This window comes from Eubalaena glacialis, chromosome 2 (genome assembly GCF_028564815.1).
Source record: "Eubalaena glacialis isolate mEubGla1 chromosome 2, mEubGla1.1.hap2.+ XY, whole genome shotgun sequence".
Taxonomy (NCBI): domain Eukaryota; kingdom Metazoa; phylum Chordata; class Mammalia; order Artiodactyla; family Balaenidae; genus Eubalaena; species Eubalaena glacialis.
Window position 1 is genome coordinate 156,304,437 of NC_083717.1, and position 19,429 is coordinate 156,323,865.

Sequence of the window (19,429 nt, forward strand, 5' to 3'; positions counted from 1 at the left end):
GTAACGATGTAAGGACATTGCATTGGAAGTCCGTTCCACTATTGATAGCTAATTTTTTGAGAGCTCTGTGTCCTTAAAGTTCAAACTTTGCAGCCTGATTCTCAATGTGCTCCATGATCTGGGACTAACCTGCATTTTCAGCCACGTCTCCTACTTTTTCTCCAGCTACGAGGCATACTTTATGTGATCCGCATTCTGTTATTTCCTGGCCATCCTATTCACTTTGACTGGCTTCTTGCTTTCTCTTCTGAGCACAGAATTCTACCTATCCTCCAAAGGCCAGCTTTGAGCCCCCTCTGTCTGCAGGGGAGCCCTCCATCCTCTGAATCCGGTACTATTCTGGCTCCTCCCTGTCATTGGTTATATGCTATGAGCTCTTGGATATTTGTTTTTTCATGCTCTTAGTGGAGGATCTAATTCTTCCAAGTGTTAATGATAAAAATTCCCCTCCAAGTCTACCCAGAGGCTGAGACCTTGGATAAAACCTTGACAACCTGGCAATATTCCATTACCATTAGGTATTCTCATGAATGTGTGTACGTTTGAGCCCTAAAGGAGGTCACCCCAAACTGTGCTTAAATCATTGCTCTGCAGGTGAGCTGGTAGTTTCTATGAGCCTGAATGGAGTTGTGAGGGTGAAAGTGTCTGAGGAAACTGGGAACCTGGTACAAATTTTGGTGTTGGATACCTGCAGAGATCATTAAGTCACTGGGCACGTGGGAGGTGTGTCAGAGTCTGCTGGATGGGCTGCCAAGTAGGTTTGATGAGATCAGTGAGTATTAGTGAGTTCCAGGAAGAGCTCCCTCTGTCTGAAGGAATCTTCACAGCAATTAGAAACAGGGTTTGCCCTGGCTCTTCAGGGAAAGCGCAGAAACAGTGAGATTTGTTATACCTGAGTGGATAACTGGTTCACTCAACACAGAGTACCTCTGGAGATAGCCAAGTGTTTTTTCTTCAGAACAAAGTGGGAGTTACTAAATCAGGAGTTTCAAAGGAAAAACAAAACAAAACACAAAAACATTGGCAAGCCTTTTATGAGTCCTCTGTTCTCTTTTCCCAGCCATGTAATTAAATCGTATTATATTAATAGACCTTTACTCTGCACTGGCTATGTAGATGCATTACGGGATATACTGAAAAAGAATGTCCTGTACGTGCCCCCATGAGGCTTATGGAATAGTTGTACATGGAGATAGACCCATCCAAATACCATGGAGCAGATGGCATGGGAAGGGAAGGGGAGGGTCAGTGGAGTTTGGAAGAGTTCAGGCTGCGGTGGTCTGGAATTTGTAGATGTGGAAACAATCTTAGAAAGAAGGGTTGGGGACTTCCCTGGTGGTCCAATAGTTAAGACTCTGCGCTCCCAATGCAGGGGGCATGGGTTTCATCCCTGGTTGGGGAACTGAGATCCCTCATGCTGCAAGGCACGCCCCCCCCAAAAAAAAGAAGGGTTCATGGGGGACTCATTTATCTTCCAAGTAACTCGTTTAAGTTTCAAAAGAGGATTTTGGAGACAGTGAGAGAAGGTAACAGGAGTGGTGAGTGTGCTTACTGTCTAGAGACAATAGAAAAAGTAGGAATGCTTACAGCTTGAACACCCTTTACCTGGCTTGCCTGCCCTACAGAGCAAGAATGAAGTGGGCTTTGCACTCCACTTGGGGCCTTTGTGTGAATCACAAACGCTGGAGCCCGTTCTTCCAGGTGAAGAAGCTACCTCTGCCCTCTCTGAAAGTCTCTGTTAAGTTAGAGAGTTATTATGTTTCCCTATTCCACTGAGCACCAAAACCCACAATCTGACTCCAGGAATGAGAAATGCATCCACCAGCATTCTGCAATTGCTCTTCTCAGTGATGGTCCTAATTCATTCCATTATTTCAAACCCTGATTTCTATCCACTGCTAATTCTTAAGGGAAGAACTCCTGAATGATGGTACCCATGTGGGTGATTGGGGTGAAAAATCTTGAATGGTAAGATGAAGGCAAGGCATTCTTGGTGTGTTAGTATCTACAAATCATTTACCCCACAAACTCGCAAACTTCAAGTTTTTCAGGTTTCTAGAGAGCAGCAATTTTGCCTCTAAACTGGGTGTGTGGTGGCCCTGGACAAATCCATGGGCTAGAAATTATTCCTTATTTATTAGCTATTCTGAAAGTCTAGAGGTCACCTCCTCTACCGAACCCTACCAGTTGCTCCTTTGAACTCCATCATTTTATAGAGAATCACAGTTGTCAGCAAGACCACTTAGATTCTAGTGGCAACATGTATCTTTTCTCTGCTCAGTTCACTCTGGTCACTTCTGGAAGGCAGGTTCTTGCCTGACTTTTTTTGGGTCCTTTGTAGAGCGTGATACAATTTCTTTGCAAACAGGGGAAGCCATGATGAAGTTGAAAGAGCCGTGGATGAGCAATCAGAAGATGAGTTCTAATCTTGGCATTGACACTACAAAGCATTCTCACCTCAGGTAAATTATACCATGTATCCATCTGTGTGTATTTCCCTCCTAATAAGTGAACTGTTACTGCGATTTCTGCCATGAAATTCTGTAACTCTGTGTAGTTACTTTCACACCTGTTTGGATATGATTTTAGATGCCAGTAACATGAAAATAATGGCTAGTAGTGTAACTGTATTGAAAATAAATTGGGAGGCAGTTAAGTGTAGGGTTTGAGAGTGTAGGCTCTGGAGTCAGGCTGCCTGGGTTCAGATCCTGGTATCACCACTGACTTGATATGTAACTTCTCTATTTCTCAGTCATTGAACTTTCCTTCATCAGAAAATGGGGATAATAATGCTCATTATTGAGTTGTTAGAATTAAATGCATTAATTTGGGTTATACACTTTGAATGGAGTCCAGCACGTGGTGTGCCATTGAATGTTAGCTATTACAATTGTGATGATGATGATTTCTCCCAGAATCAGAGTTCTTATCTGTGAAAAGGAAAGACTTAGGAAAAGTCACTCCTCCAAGATGTGGCATGACATTTAGTTTCCTAGATGTACGTTGGAGTCACCTGTCTTGGTGGTAGGTCCATAGTATGCTCATTAGTGTTTTCTAGTTGGTTTGTGTATATTTCCTCTTTCCACAACAAAGTAGATGCTTCAAACTCCCAAGACTTGTATAATTATATGCAAGGAACTTCCCATCCCTTGATGGGCACTGTCTCATTTGCAGGTCTACACACAGAATATATTGCATGCTGAATACTTTGTTTGCCCCTCCAGATTTCCCTTAATCCTTCTCCACCCAATTTTTGCCCCAGGAGGCTGACCTCTATGGATCTCCTAGCTCCCATGTCTTCTCTCTTCTGGTTAGGTTCAGCCAAGGGGAAGACAAGGAGACCGTCAGAAGGCAGCAGGATGAGAGAGAGATTACAGTATTTGTTCCTTCTCCCCAACTTCCCCAGACCCTATTCCCCTCCCTTTCAGCTGGACTGTTCTCAGGAAGGGGCTGCCTTCCTCTACTAAATGCCACGTCTCCTCTCAACTGGCTCTTCTCCTATAGCTTATTGCTATGTTCCAGTGACTGCTTCATATCTAAAGGACTCCTCACTGTTGCTAGTTCTAGGTGCTGTCCCCTGCTTGTTCCCTTAACTTTTGACACATCTTTACCGAATGCCCTTCAGCTCCCTCTACTGAGGGAGCTGGTACACATTGATAAGGTTGATACTTCCCTACCTACTTACCGATGGGAAGTAACTGGAACATTTTAACCTGACCCTATAATCTCAAGGTTCAGATTCAGCCCTTTCAGAATCCAGCTCCATAGGATATGGAGAACACTGCTTGAAGACCAAGACACAGATTTACTAGATGGTTAAATACTATTCTTTCCAGTGTAAAAACCCAAAATGTAAAAGAGGAACTAAATGAATTGGGGTGAACACAAGTTTTATTACTCTCAGAATACCCTGGATTATAAAGGAACTTCTGAACATCAGTTTTGTTGTATTGATACATTCAGTGCCCATTGGATGAAAGGGCCAGGAATAAAATGTCTGGGTTGGAATAATGGTGGTGTTCTGGTGCTCATGGCCAGGAGAAAGTTTGGAGAGAGAGATATGACAGTGGTCTACCACTGGGAGGACACTGACCTAAGTACTCCAGACCTCACTGGTTTTGATAGGTTCTTTGGAGAAATCTTCTCTTGGTGAGTGAGAAAGTTTGATAGACTTGAGGGCTCTAATTAGATAACATTTAGGAGAAGGTAATGTATAACATTGGTACCCAGAGAAAACAGGGCAATGGTTTGTAAGAGCTTGATTCTGGCTGTCACCTGAGAGATAGGGAAACATAAATCCTCAGTCAGATGCTTATATGAGAAGCACTTCCCTTGATGGTTTGGTTTATATGAAAGCTCCAGTGAAGAATAGCACAGAAACCTCTGTGCATGTTTGATTTTTCTGTTAGAATTTTATTAATTGGCTCAAGAGTGAACTGGTCCAAGCAGGATGTACTTGAGAGGTTGAAGTCACATGTGGTTTATTCAACTTGTGCAATTTTCCAACTCGGGGTCTGTATTTCAAACCCTGACACTGAATCTTTCTTCTTCTGTTTGTCCATCTCTCTGGGCTCCACCCCTGGAATTAGCATCATGGTTCCCATGGCAACTAATGTACTTTGATGTGGGGAAGGAAGGAAAGGGATTGAATAAAAAAATGACAGAGCTGCTCCTGAAAAATAGGAATTAATTATGAACTTGAACATAGGGTCATAAAGTGAGTGGTTGGGGAGAGGGTATTAAGCATATAAGGTCTTTGGTGTAAGACCTCTGTGACTCATCAGTGCTGTATTGCTTTTGGTTTCCTCAGCTGCCTCAAACTTACTGCTAGTCTTCTCTCTTCCTCCTACCCTCCTCTCAGATTCAATAGAGAACATTATCAGGGCCAGGACTGCACGTAGTCCAGGAAACAGCTTACCTCTCCAGGGTACATTGTATGAAATCTCCCCAAAGTCATATGGACCTTCCAAACAGGATCTCTAGACTCCTGCTGTTTATGGTCCATATCTAGCTTCTTATAATTTATTTTGCCTTATTCAGGAATAGTGAAAGTAGGGTGTATTCTGTTCAGAGAAAGGTTTGTTTATGTTCTATTGAGAACTTTGCCAGCTTCTTTTTTCCTTAGTCTTTTTTCAAATGTATGTGGAGACTGGACAGTAAGAACCGACCACTACTGATCAGAGTATTCTGAGCTCCTGAAGAAAAATATGTCCTATATGCCAATTAGCCGTGATACAATCAAGTCTTAACCCAGACTTGGGAATCAACCAACAAAGTAGGAAGAGCTGACTCAGCAATTTTGCCCTTACTGCATGTCAACCTGCTTTTCCTACTGTGTCAACCTCTATTAATCTGAGATTTAACAGCTCTCCTTTTCTTCCAAGGTGTATTACATCTGCCAACTCAGCCTGTACATCTTCCTCATTCTTTTTAGCATAGAATTCCCAAACCTTTAGTAATCAAGAGCAAGTAAAATTTCCAAAAGTTTGGGGACTGACATAGGTTTTCTAGCCTTTTAGTTTGCAAAATGAGAACATCGAAAGGAAAACCAACCATTTACTAATACTACACTTCATAAAAACCTTTTTTTAATACCAAAAATGTTGGTTGGACTAAGATTAGAATAAAGAATAATTCTTCCAAGGAGATCACCTTACCCGACTCCCCACACCACGTTCACATACATCTGATTCTTTTTCATTTTGCTGTGGCCTGGGAGAATTTGTCAGGAATCAGTAGTCGACCAAATTATTCTGTTTGGAATACTCTACTCCATCATGCCTTCTTTACCATGGTCCTGCTTAAAATAGCTCACTTTGTTTAAGTCAGTTTGGGGAGAAAATCCAAAATAAAAACTCCATCTTATTTATTACCATAACCCCTAATTCTTAACACCTACCTACCTACCTACCATATAGTAGGTACTCAAATAATTCTTGTTGAATAAATGAGGGAATGAAGGATTAAGCCTGCCTATTTTTTCCCTAACTCATGACTGTTTGGCCAGTTTGTGACTTAATGCTTCAGTTTTTCTGTGGTTATCCTATGGGATCATTTCAATATGGGCAAACAAAGCAGATTAAGAAGAAATGAATTTCCCCTTTGGTTGAAGGCCATGCTATATCTGTGTTAATGGGTATCTAAGTCAGTTTGGGCTGCTAAAACAAAATACCACAGACTAGGTAGCTTATAAACAACATTTTTTCCTTACATTTCTGGAGGCTGGAAGTTTGAGATCAAGGTGCCAGCATGGTCAGGTGGAGGCCCTTTTCTGAGCTGCACATCTCTCATTGTATCCTCACATGGTGGAGGGGTCTAGGGATCTCTCTGGAGCCACTTTTATAAAACCATGATCACATTCATGAGGGGTTCCCCCTTACAGCCTAATCACCTCCCCATGTCCCCACCTCCTAACACTGTCACACTGGGCGTTAAGATTCCAGCATATGAATTTTCAGGGGGATACACACATTCAGACCATAGTAATAAGAATACATTCTTTTGGCAGATTCAAGCCTTACTGTAGGTAATATCCACGCTTAACCACTACCTCTGCTTGGCTCACATCCAGACTTGGGCTCCAAATTTGGCAGCTCATCTGGGTCTTGTTTATTTATATTCTGTCCCAGGTGACTCAAGTTTCAAAATGAATAATCCATTAGAGTAATAGACATGAGCAAATTGCATGATATGAATAAAATTGCTAAGCTATCTTCTAGACCACTGTGTTTTCATAGAGAAGAGAATCATAAATCACGGCTTAATGTTGCTCTTACTTGAATGTTTAATTAATCAACTTTTACAAATGATTTAGCATTTAGCTTTTCAGATTTTTTTCTTGGATTAATAATGACACTAAATTGCTCTAAAATGTTTTGGCCCATTTTTCATCCTATTCACGTACTGTTTGTTTTAACTTCAAGGTTGCTTAACATATGTAGTGAGTGGTGATAACTTGGGGTAAGTGACAAACATAGAAAAGTTTCAGGCCTGGAAGAGACCAGAGGTGATTGAATTCAGTGGTTCTCAAGCCGTTTGAATGTGGGCAAAAGCCTTCCCTGATGATTACAACAGATCAGCTTTATTGGGTTATCACTAATCTGGACCAACACGCCATCGTAAAGATGAGGAAACTAGATCCAGTTTCCTCAGTAAGTGGTCCCCTCTTTGCCAAATTTAGAGGTAGTTGTGATGAGGACTAGAATGCAGGTAAGACCCAACACAGTGGGCGAGCAGCTTATTCCCCCTTCTCTGCTTCCATCAAGAAGGATTTTCTATCCACTCCTGGCCTCTCTACCTGCTTTCACACACTTCTATGATCAGTTGGGTAAGCTGAGAAAGGGAGCTATGTGTTTTCAAGTTGCTGTCTCTCCCTCTTTTGATCTCTAACAGGGATTGCCCTGCCAGTAGCACGCAAGCAATCTAAGGTGCTCCTCCATGCTACAGATTTATTAGGGTGCCTCCAACACACAGGCCTGCAATTTCAGAACTACCTATGTCTGACTGCCTAGGACAGAGCTGTCTAATTTTGGGGTTCAGTGTCAGGAAGCTCAATATTGCCGCACCTAGAGAATGTTCTCCAATAGTTTTATCAAAAACAAAGCTGACATTTTAATTTTCATCCTTTCAGCTTCTAAGTCACTGTAGATCTTAAACTCGGGCAAGGAGAAGGCTTACGATTGCTTGGATCTCCATAAACCCTAAACATAAACTGCTACCTTTCAGAGGAGCAGTAATCCTTTTCATGTTGGCTACAGAAGGACACGCCAGAGGCCCAAATGCCAGCATTAGAGGATCAAACAGAGACAGCTGTGACGATTTCTCCCACTACTATGCTTCTGGGCAGCTTCACAGGCCACCAACATGCTGAGAAGAGATTCCTGCTTTGAAAGCTCTAGGCTCACCTAATGGTCTACCACCAGCAGACGTAGTAGTATGCAAAAAGGCAGTTGGGAGAGTACTGGAGAAACCCCTGTCTTGCGTTTGTTACTGTCTTCACCTGAGGGCTCCCAGGGAAGTTGACTTGCTTTGATTGTAACCCTTGCCCACTGGACCTTTTAGAGAAGGTTTTACACATGCAAACACGCATGTGCATGAACACACACACGCCCATGCACACACGCCACAAGTACATGAACAGTTTGTCTACAGAGAACTGAAATCCAGCCTAGTTGTCACTGCTCTTCAGTTATTGATGCCACACAGTCTCCCATTCCCTTCTGCTTGGAAATTCAATCTGAAAGCCAGGAAGTGAGCTTATTTCAAATAAACAGTTCCAACTATCAAATGAATCAGAATTGGAAAAAAGTAGAGTATCTGCCAATTCCAAAATATGGCCATTTTAGAGCTCTTTTTCAAATTAGGGGACACACCCAATCATCTTTCTAAAATTCCCCAACTCTGAAGTAACATTTAAATATTGAAAATAGCTTTGTTATTTTGTGTGATTAAAGGGGAAATAGATGTAGGTGGAAAAATCAGAAAACACATCAGCATAAAGCAAATAAAGATAACCAGTAATCCCACCATACAGAGATAATCACTGGTAGTACCCTGTATTTTTCTAGACTACATTGCTATGCACACATATACTCCATTTGAGGGGCTCATACCAAACAGACCACTTTGTAACCTGTTTTTCCTGTGACCTAATTTTAATGCTTATCCTGATGGACAACCTCAAGCACATTTCTGTGTATCCAGATACAGCTGGAAGTAGGCAGCCACAGAATTAATGTTTCTTGAAAAGAGGCTCAGCCTCTGGTGTTTGATGACACCCACTCACAGTGTGAGGTGACAGGGGAGTTAAATCTCAGGATGAGAATCACTGAAGCAAATACCAATTTGGACAAGACAGATAAAGGGATGTTGTCAGAGGGACTGCCTTCTCAAAGATAATTAAATCTTTCCAGAGGTTAATCTGGCCAACCAGCATAATACCTGGAGATGGAAAACCTTTCTTTCATTGTCACTGAAGGGCTGCCAAACACAAGTGATAAGAAGGTGGAGAAAATGAGTGATAATTGGAGTTTGAGGATCTGTGTTGTAAGTTTCAGTGACAGTGTTGGCATTACTCTGGAACTCCCTTGTCAGCAAATGGGATCTTTCTGCACACTTACCAATCAATTTGCATCCTGCAGCCCTCATCTCAAGCATGGCATAGCACAAGGCTAAAAGCCCACAGTTCTGGCTGCTTCAGAACCCTGCCTAAATTGTAGAGTTAAAAATATCAGACACAATCCAGAGCAGAGGAGAATTGTCATGAACAGACCATGGTGGTTTCTTCCCACTTAACTACTGATGGATGAAAGGAAGAATATACAATTGCTTTTTGAAAACAGTATCAGTTATATTTGTCCTGATTCCTCAGAAGTGTGTAAGGTAACTGGGGACTTATCTGAAATACATTTTTTTATTTTCCAAAAGACGGCTTCCTATTATATCTAGAAACACAGGGAATCATTGCTTCTTTTTTTCTTTTTTTAATACAGCAGGTCCTTATTAGTCATCACTTTTATACACATCAGTGTATGCATGTCAATCCCAATTGCCCAATTCATCACACCACCCTCCGCCCCACCATTTTCCCCCCTTGGTGTCCATACATTTGTTCTCTACATCTGTGTCTCAACTTCTGCCCTGCAAACCGGTTCATCTGTACCATTTTTCTAGGTTCCACATATATGCGTTAATATACGATATTTGTTTTTCTCTTTCTGACTGACTACACTCTGTATGACAGTCTCTAGATCCATCCACGTCTCAACAAATGACCCAATTTCGTTCCTTTTTATGGCTGCGTAATATTCCATTGTATATATGTACCACATCTTCTTTATCCATTCATCTGTCGATGGGCATTTAGGTTGCTTCCATGACCTGGTTATTGTAAATAGTGCTGCAAAGAACATTGGGGTGCATGTGTCTTTTTGAATTATGGTTTTCTCTGGGTATATGCCCAGTAGTGGGATTGCTGGGTCATATGGTAGTTCTATTTTTAGTTTTTTAAGGAACCTCCATACTGTTCTCCATAGTGGCTATATCAATTTACATTCCCACCAACAGTGCAAGAGGGTTCCCTTTTCTCAACACCCTCAGCAGCACTTGTTGTCTGTAGATTTTCTGATGATGCCCATTCTAACTGGTGTGAGGTGATACCTCATTATAGTTTTGATTTGCATTTCTCTAATGATTAGTGATGTGGAGCAGCTTTTCATGTGTTTCTTGGCCATCTGTATGTCTTCTTTGGAGAAATGTCTATTTAGGTCTTCTGCCCATCTTTGGATTCGGTTGTTTGTTTTTTTAATATTGAGCTGCATGAGTTGTTTATATATTTTGGAGATTAATCCTTTGTCAGTTGCTTCATTTGCAAATATTTTCTCCCATTCTGAGGGTTGTCTTTTCATCTTGTTTATGGTTTCCTTTGCTTTGCAAAAGCTTTGAAGTTTCATTAGGTCCCATTTGTTTATTTTGGTTTTTATTTCCATTACTCTGGGAGGTGGATCAAAAAAGATCTTGCTGTGATTTATGTCCAAGAGTGTTCTTCCTATGTTTTCCTCTAAGAGTTTTATAGTGTCCAGTCTTACATTTAGGTCTCAAATCCATTTTGATTTTATTTTTGTGTATGGTGTTAAGGAGAGTTCTAATTTCATTCTTTTACATGTAGCTGTCCAGTTTTCCCAGCACCACTTATTGAAGAGACTGTCTTTTCTCCATTGTATATCCTTGGCTTCTTTGTCATAGATTAGTTGACCATAGGTGCGTGGTTTTATCTCAGGGCTTTCTATCTTGTTCCATTGATCTGTGTTTCTGTTTTTGTGCCAGTACCATGTTGTCTTGATTACTGTAGCTTTGTAGTACAGTCTGAAGTCTGGAAGCCTGATTTCTCCAGGTCCGTTTTTTCCCCTCAAGACTGTTTTGGCTATTCGGAGTCTTCTGTGTCTCCATACAAATTTTAAGATTTTTTGTTCTAGTTCCGTAAAAAATGCCCTTGGTGATTTGATAGGGATTGGATTGAATTTGTAGATTGCTTTCGGTAATATAGTCATTTTCACAATATTGATTCCTCCAATCCAAGAACATGGTATATCTCTCCATCTGTTGGTATCATCTTTAATTTCTTTCATCAGTGTCTTATAGTTTTCTGTATACAGGTTTTTTGTCTCCCTAGGTAGGTTTATTCCTAGATATTTTATTCTTTTTGTTGCAATGGTAAAAGGGAGTGTTTCCTTAATTTCTCTTTCAGATTTTTCATCATTAGTGTATAGGAATGCAAGAGAGTTCTGTGCATTTATTTTGTATCTTGCAACTTTACCAAATTCATTGATTAGCTCTAGTGGTTTTCTGGTGGCAACTTTAGGATTGTCTATGTATAGTATCATGTCATCTGCAAACAGTGACAGTTTTACTTCTTCTTTTCCAATTTGTATTCCTTTTATTTCTTTTTCTTCTCTGACTGCCGTGGCTAGGACTTCCAAAACTATGTTGAATAATACTGGTGAGAGTGGACATCCTTGTCTTGTTCCTGATCTTAGAGGAAATGCTTTCAGTTTTTCACCATTGAGAATGATGTTTCCTGTGGGTTTTTCGCATATGGCCTTTATTATGTTGAGGTAGGTTCCCTCTATACCCACTTTCTGGAGAGTTTTTATGATAAATGGGTGTTGAATTTTGTCAAAAACGTTTTCTGCATCTATTGAGATGATCATATGGTTTTTCTTCTTCAATTTGTTAATACGGTGTATCACATTGATTGATTTGTATATATTGAAGAATCCTTGCATCCTGGGATAAATCCCACTTGATCATGGTGTATGATCCTTTTAATGTGTTGTGGGATTCTGGTTGCCAGTATTTTTTTGAGGATTTTTGCATCTATATTCATCAGTGATATTGGTCTGTAATTTTCTTTTTTTGTAGTATCCTTGTGTGGTTTTGGTATCAGGGTGATGGTGACCTCATAGAATGAATTTGGGAGTGTTCCTTCCTCTGCAATTTTTTGGAAGAGTTTGAGAAAGATGGGTGTTAGCTCTTCTCTAAATGTTTGATAGAATTCACCTGTGAAGCCATCTGGTCCTGGACTTTTGTTTGTGGAAGATTTTTAATCACAGTTTCAATTTCATTACTTGTGATTGGTCTGTTCATATTTTCTATTTCTTTCTAGTTCAGTCTTGGAAGGTTATACCTTTCTAAGAATTTGTCCATTTCTTCCAGGTTGTCCATTTTATTGGCATAGAGTTGCTTGTAGTAGTCTCTTAGGATGCTTTGTATTTCTGTGGTGTCTCATGTAACTTCTCCTTTTTCATTTCTAATTTTACTGATTTGAGTCCTCTCCTTCTTTTTCTTGATGAGTCTGGCTAATGGTTTATCAATTTTGTTAATCTTCTCAAAGAACCAGCTTTTAGTTTTATTAATCTTTGACATTGTTTTCTTTGTTTCTATTTCATTTATTTCCGCTCTGATCTTTATGATTTCTTTCCTTCTGCTAACATTGGGTTTTGTTTGTTCTTCTTTCTCTAGTTCCTTTAGGTGTGAGGTTAGATTGTTCTTTTGAGATTTTCCTTATTTCTTGAGGTAGGCTTGTATAGCTATAAACTTCCCTCTTAGAACTGCTTTTGCTGCATCCCATAGGTTTTGGATTGTCGTGTTTTCATTGTCATTTGTCTCTAGGTATTTTTTGATTTCCTGTTTGATTTCTTCAGTGATCTCTTGGTTATTTAGTAATGTATTGTTTAGCCTCCATGTGTTTCTGTTTTTTACTCTTTTTTCCCTGTAATTCATTTCTAATCTCATAGCATTGTGGTCAGAAAAGATGCTTGATATGATTTCAATTTTCTTAAATTTACTGAGGCTTGATTTGTGACCCAAGATGTGATTTATCCTGGAGAATGTTCCATCCGCACTTGAGAAGAAAGTGTAATCTGCTGTTTTTGGATGGAGTTTCCTATAAATATCAATTAAATCTATGTGGTCTATTGTGTCATTTAAAGCTTCTGTTTCCTTATTTATTTTCATTTTGGCTGATCTGTCCATTGGTGTAAGTGAGGTGTTAAAGTCCCCCACTATTATTGTGTTACTGTCGATTTCCTCTTTTATAACTGTTAGCAGTTGCCTTATGTATTGAGGTGCTCCTATGTTGGGTGCATAGATATTTACAATTGTTATATCTTCTTCTTGGATTGATCCCTTGATCATTATGTAGTGTCCTTCCTTGTCTCTTGTAACATTCTGTATTTTAAAGTTTATTTTATCTGGTGTGAGTATTGCTACTCTAGCTTTCTTTTGATTTCCATTTGCATGGAATATCTTTTTCCATCCCCTCACTTTAAGTCTGTATGTGTCCCTAGGTCTGAAGTGGGTCTCTTGCAGACACCATATATATGGGTCTTGTTTGTGTATCCATTCAGCAAGCCTGTGTCTTTTGGTTGGAGCATTTAATCCATTCATGTTTAAGGTAATTATCAATATGTATGTTCTTATTATCATTTTCTTAATTGTTTTGGGTTTGTTTTTGTAGGTCCTTTTCTTCTCTTGTGTTCCCCACTTAGAGAAGTTCTTTTAGCATTTGTTGTAGAGCTGGTTTGGTGGTGCTGAATCCTCTTAGCTTTTGCTTGCCTGTAAAGCTTTTGATTTCTCCATCCAATCTGAATGAGATCCTTGCTGGGTAGAGTAATCTTGGTTGTAGGGTCTTCCCTTTCATCACTTTAAGTATATCATGCCACTCCCTCCTGGCTTGTAGAGTTTCTGCTGAGAATCAGCTGTTAACCTTATGGGAGTTCCCTTGTATGTTATTTGTCATTTTTCCCTTGCTGCTTTCAATAATTTTTCTGTCCTTAATTTTTGCCAATTTGATTACTATGTGTCTTGGTGTGTTTCTCCTTGGGTTTATCCTGTATGGGACTCTCTTGCTTCCTGGACTTTGGTGGCTATTTCCTTTCCCATGTTAGGGAAGTTTTCAACTATAATCTCTTCAAATATTTTCTTGGGTCCTTTCTCTCTCTCTTCTCCTTCTGGGACCCCTATTATGTGAATGTTGTTGCATTTAATGTTTTCCCAGAGGTCTCTTAGGCTGCCTTCATTTCTTTTCATTCTTTTTTCTTTATTCTGTTCTGCAGCAGTGAATTCCACCATTCTGTCTTCCAGGTCACTTATCCATTCTTTTGCCTCAGTTATTCTGCTATTGATTCCTTCTAGTGTAGTTTTCATTTCAGTTATTGTATTGCTCGTCTTTGTTTGTGTTTTCTTTAATTCTTCTAGGGCTTTGTTAAACATTTCTTGCATCTTCTCGATCTTTGCCTCCATTCTTTTCCGAGTTCCTGGACCATCTTCACTATCATTATTCTGAATTCTTTTTCTGGAAGGTTGCCTATCTCCACTTCATTTAGTTGTTTTTCTGGGGTTTTATCTTGTTCCTTCATCTGGTACATAGCCCTCTGCCTTTTCATCTTGTCTATCTTTCTGTGAATGTGGTTTTTGTTCCTCAGGCTGCAGGATTGTGGGTCTTCTTGCTTCTGCTGTCTGCCCTCTGGTCGATGAGGCTATCTAAGAGGCTTGAGCAAGTTTCCTGATGGGAGGGACTGGTGGTGGGTAGAGCTGGCTGTTGCTCTGGTGGGCAGATCTCAGTAAAACTTTAATCTGCTTGTCTGCTGATGGGTGTGGCTGGGTTTCCTCCCTGCTATTTGTTTGGCCTGAGGCAACTCAACACTAGAGCCTACCCAGCTCTTTGGTGGGACTAATGGCAGACTCTGGGAGAGCTCACACCAAGGAATACTTTTCAGAACTTCTGCCAGTGTCCTTATCCTCACAGTGAGCCACAGCCACCCTCTGCCTCTGCAGGAGACCATCCAACACTAGCAGGTAGGTCTGGTTTAGTCTCCCCTGGGGTCACTGCTCCTTCCCTTGGGTCCTGATGCGCACACTACTTTGTGTGTGCACTCCACGAGTGGAGTCTCTGTTTCCCCCAGTCCTGTCAGAGTCCTACACTCAAATCCTGCAAGCCTTCAAAGTCTGATTCTCTAGGAATTCCTCCTCCCATTGCCGGACCCCCAGGTTGGGGAGCCTGACGTGGGGTCGGAACCTTCACTCCAGTGGGTGGACTTCTGTGGTCTAGGTGTTCTGCAGTTTGTGAGTCACCCACCCAGCAGTTTTGGGATTTGATATTATTGTGATTGTGCCCTTCCTACCGTCTCATTGTGGCTTATCCTTTGTCTTTGGATGTGGGGTATCTTTTTTGGTGAGTTCCAGTGTCTTCCTATTGATGATTGTCCAGCAGTTAGTTGTGATTCTGGTGTTCTCACAAGAGGGAGTGAAAGCACGTCCTTCTACTCTGTCTTCTTGGTTCTATATTGGAATCATTGCTTTTAATTGACATTTTAACTCTAAATCTAACATATACACATGGTAAAAATTCGAACAGTGTTTGAGGGTATAAAACGAAAAGTAATTCTCCCTTCCTCACTGATCACAAGCCACTGTCCACGAATAAGCACTATTGTTTCTCATGTATCTTAAAAAAAATAAAACCTTTATTACATTACTTTGGATCTTTTTTTTAAAACTTTACTACTACTTTAGATGGTTTTCTTCAGCCCTAAGCAGTATCATTTTCTCAAATATTGCTTCATATTTTAAGTGTACTTTTTTGGGGGGGCTGGCAAATTGGATATATCCTGCCTTTGCCCCACCCAACCCCTGTCTTTTAACATGCTCTGTAGCCTCTCTTTTCTGATATCTTGGGGGAAATCCTGTAGTTTTGACCCTTTTAATTTTAAGAATGGTCTCCTTTTGGCCTCTATGACTTGATTTCAATGATTAAAATTCTTACCAAGTCTAAATAAAAACTTGAGTCTCACATATGATTCCTAGCTTTTTTCCTCCCTTCCAATCTTGGGCCACACACACAGCTGGGACCTATAGAGGGGAAATGACATGGTCATAGCCTTCAATTTCTCTATATTTCCTCTACCTCCATTTCAGTATTTGGAGGGGAGAAGAGATTAGATGAAAGAAGCAAAATCTTTTTTTTTAAAAAATAAATTTATTTATTTTTGGCTGCATTGGGTCTTCATTGCTGCATGTGGGCTTTTTCTCTAGTTGCGGCGAGTGGGGGCTACTCTTCGTTGTGGTGCACAGGCTTCTCACTGTGGTGGCTTCTCTTGTTGCAGAGCATGGGCTCTAGGGGCATGGAGTTCAGTAGTTGTGGCTCATGGACTCTAGAGTGCAGGCTCAGTAGTTGTGGTGCAGGCTTAGTTGCCCCGTGGCATGTGGGATCTTCCTGGACCAGGGCTCGAACCTGTGTCCCCTGCATTGGCAGGCGGATTCTCAACAACTGCACCACCAGGGAAGCCCCCAAATCTTTTTTTCTTATCTAGTACTATCATTAAGGATCTTGCTTGATTAATACTGGCTAAATGAAGCCCTCTATTGTATGTGTCCAAATGCTACTTCTTTGTCAGCTGCATAATTGGGACCCCTACACCAGAGCTCTCTGACATGGGTGATACATATTGTGGCTGAGATTACCTGTGTCCCTGTCCCTTGCCCTATTTCCACTTCTACCTCTGGTGGTACCTGCACAGTAATTTTCCTTTCTAGTATTTATCCTTCTATCAGTTGGAGGTGGGTAATGAGGGGATGCTCTCAGCACACATTTATTAGTTCTGCAAAAATGTGTTTAGCTGCTGTTCTTTAGAATGTCCTTACTGACTATTATTTTCATTATTGGGTCTTTAGCAAAATTATTAGACAATAAGAAAATTTCATTCACATATGACGTTTGATAAGTACTGTGAAATAAAATTCATATTTATGGCAAGACAGGAAAAAAATTTAAACACAAAAATTTTTCTCTGCCCTTTGGCGTCCTCTCCCCCAGCTGTGCATTGTGTGTCCGCCTTATGCATTGACCCAACCTCCCCCATCAGCAGGAGTATCTGCTCAACCATAAACAGCAACATTCTCCTAGCATCAACAAGACAACTCCTTAAATGATAACGTTCTTTCTTGATCTTGTAAAGGGTCACATGACCCACCACAATGTTGCTTAAACCTGGATTATGTAACCTGTCAATAATACAGGTACATGTAATGTACAGCCCTCTGTCTCAAAAAACTTACATAAACTCTGTCTTGACTTCTAATGGGCAGAACAGTTCTCAGAGCTTTCTGAGATGCTTTTCCCGGGTTATAAGCCTCAAATTTCGCTCAAATAAAATTTTCCAATTCTTAGATCGACTGATTAATTTTTCGTCAACAGTACCTTTGAGGTCAGATAAACATGAGTTCCTACCTGAGCTCTACTGTATACTAGCTTGGGCAGGTGACTTCATCTCTTTGGGGCTTTGTTTCCTTATTTGTAAAATGGGAAAAATTATAATTACCTGGAAGGGCTGTTGCAGGGATTATAACACAATGCCTGGTACTTAGTGGGAATGCAACCCAATATGGCTGTGATTTTAACTATTAAATAAAAGATGCAAGTGATGAAGAACAATTGAGTTAATAACTTTGATATGGGAACAGTCAGTTATAAGAAGTTATCAAATTGATATGTAAGAATATATATTTGGAGAAAAGTAGAAAAAGCAATGGTGTCAGATCTCAAAAGAACTCAGCGCCAGGACAGTCTCCAAAATTTCCTGTGCCGGTGGCTGATACAAAGAGGGAATTGCAGAATTTCTCCTGGGGATTTGGGGGTAGCAGTTATCATAGCATGTGATTTTCTTTTTAATTGTTGTCATTACAAAATGAAAACTTCAATTTGAAATGACCTTTTTTTAGGCTGTGATAAAAATAGCTTCTCTATGCATTTGTGTAAGGAAAATAGTGTGACTGAATTTAGGAGATAGAAAAAAATAGTGTTAGCAATAATTCAGACAGTGGGTAGTCATCTATCTTTTCTCTGATTCACACAGTGTCTTACAACTGTGTCAGAAGTGCTTAGCCTGAGATGACTTTACCACCAGCTTTAATCCCAAACATCCATCTTTCTTCTAAGAGATCACTGTTTGGAAAGAAAAGTTGTTTTTGCTACCCCTGGAAAAAAAGTAGTTGAACAAACCGTAAGCAGTGTTATCTTCTGGAAGATGAAAATGTCTTTCGAATGGACACTGTAAGTCCTCATCTGCTATGTGTAGGAAAGACTTCTATAATACTATACTATGCAAGTGGCATTTGTTAGAACAAAAGAAAGACTAAAAGAGATTATCTTCAATAAAGCTTTTCTGATTCCCACCTTACCCCACCCATCTCCTCCAGATGTACCTCTCCTGTAGCAATTCATACCTCTCTCAGGCATTTAATTATAGGCTGTCTAGAGTATTTATTTGTCTCTTGCTAAGCCCTTAAGGCAGGGTATTTGCCTTATTCATTTTCTTTTTTGTAACCTGTATGTTCCAGGTCTCACCAGCACACAGCTGCAAAATAAGGTCACTAGAGTTTTGTTTTCCCACAGAGCAAAACTTTGTGTTTTATTCCACTGTGTTTATGACAACAAAACTGAAGAATTCAGAAAGCTAAATTATTCTAGCAAATTGCTATTAGAAAGGGAAGGAGCGTCTTTAGTAATCAAACTGAAAACATTATAGTTGAAGTGTATTCTTGAGACCTTGGAACCATTCTTACTTTTGAAAGAATGGACTGTGTTCAGAGACAAGATTATACTACAGGGCCAGTGGGCCACTTCTCTTCCTTAGCTAGTATTGGTGCGAGAGCCTGAATTCATCCAATAAATAGTTTTTGAGGATTCACAAAGTGCAATCTCTTGTCCACTCCTATCTCATCCCTCAGTGGACATGGTATACTCTTGTTTGGTAATACACCACATTCACAGTGATCTTTGATTGCACGAAGGGAGATACAGATTTTACTTTCTCTCTCTTAACACTGACTGTCCACTACTGATAAGGCACCATGGAGTAGATTCTGTGCCAGTGAACCTGGCTGCCACATGCAGCATTTATCAGTTATTCAGTCCCATTAATATTTACTGAGAACAATTTCAGAGCCTGAGATGGGTAATACAAAGATAAGCATGACATGCTCCCCACCGCAGAGGTTGAGGGGGGTTGAGTCTCTGCCATCAGACTCTGTGTGTGTGTGTGTGTGTGTGTGTGTCTGTGTGTGTGATTTATTGTCTTCCTCACTCCATTAGACTCTCAATTCCTTGAAGAACAGTCTTTATTTTTTTAATTTTATTTTTTAAGTTAACATGCAGTAAAATTGACTTGGGGTGTACAGTTCTATGAATTTTAACGCATATATAGATTTAAATAACTGTCACTACAATCATGATTCAGAAAAGTTTCATCTCCAAAACTCTCTCATGCTGCTCCTTTGTAGTCAATTTCCCCTCCCACCTCTAGCCCCTGGCAACCAGTAATCTGTTCTCTCTATATAAAGTTGTTGTTTTTCCAGAATGTTATATACCTAG